Source organism: Coturnix japonica, unplaced genomic scaffold (genome assembly GCF_001577835.2).
Source record: "Coturnix japonica isolate 7356 unplaced genomic scaffold, Coturnix japonica 2.1 chrUnrandom458, whole genome shotgun sequence".
NCBI lineage: Eukaryota > Metazoa > Chordata > Aves > Galliformes > Phasianidae > Coturnix > Coturnix japonica.
In genome coordinates this window covers 14,733-15,611 of record NW_015439872.1, presented here as the reverse complement: position 1 = coordinate 15,611, position 879 = coordinate 14,733, and positions in this window count along the sequence as shown.

Here is an 879-nt window from a genome sequence, read left to right as displayed (position 1 = left end):
GCTCTAACCCTGTTTTTCTTGGTTTTCTTCCGCTCTAACCCTGTTTTTCTTGGTTTTCTTCCGTTCTAACCCGGCTTTTCTTGGTTTTTTTCGGCTCTAACCCTGTTTTTCTTGGTTTTCTTCCGTTCTAACCCTGTTTTTCTTGGTTTTCTTTGGCTCTAACCCTGCTTTTCTTGGTTTTCTCCGGCTCTAACCCTGTTTTTCTTGGTTTTCTTCCGCTCTAACCCTGGTTTTCTTGGTTTTTTTCGGCTCTAACCCTGCTTTTCTTGGTTTTCTCCGGCTCTAACCCTGTTTTTCTTGGTTTTCTTCCGTTCTAACCCTGTTTTTCTTGGTTTTCTTCCATTCTAACCCGGCTTTTCTTGGTTTTCTTCCGTTCTAACACCGCGTTTCTTCGTTTTCTTCCGCTTTAACCCTGCTTTTCTTGGTTTTCTCCGGCTCTAACCCTGCTTTTCTTGGTTTTCTTCCGTTCTAACCCTGCTTTTCTTGGTTTTCTCCGGCTCTAACCCAGTTTTTCTTGGTTTTCTCCGGAACTAACCCTGTTTATCTTGGTTTTCGTCTGCTCTAACTCTCTTTTCTTGGTTTTCTTCCGTTCTAACCCTGCTTTTCTTGGTTTTCTTCCGCTCTAACCCTGTTTTTCTTGGTTTTCTTCCGTTCTAACCCGGCTTTTCTTGGTTTTCTTCCGCTCTAATCTTGTTTTTCTTGAATTTTTTCGGCTCTATCCCTGTTTTTCTTGTTTTTCTTCTGCTCTAACCCTGTTTTTCTTGGTTTTCTTCCGTTCTAACCCTGTTTTTCTTGGTTTTCTTCCGCTCTAACCCTATTTATCTTTGTTTTCGTCCACTCTAACCCTGCTTTTCTTGGTTTTCTTCCGCTCTAACCCTG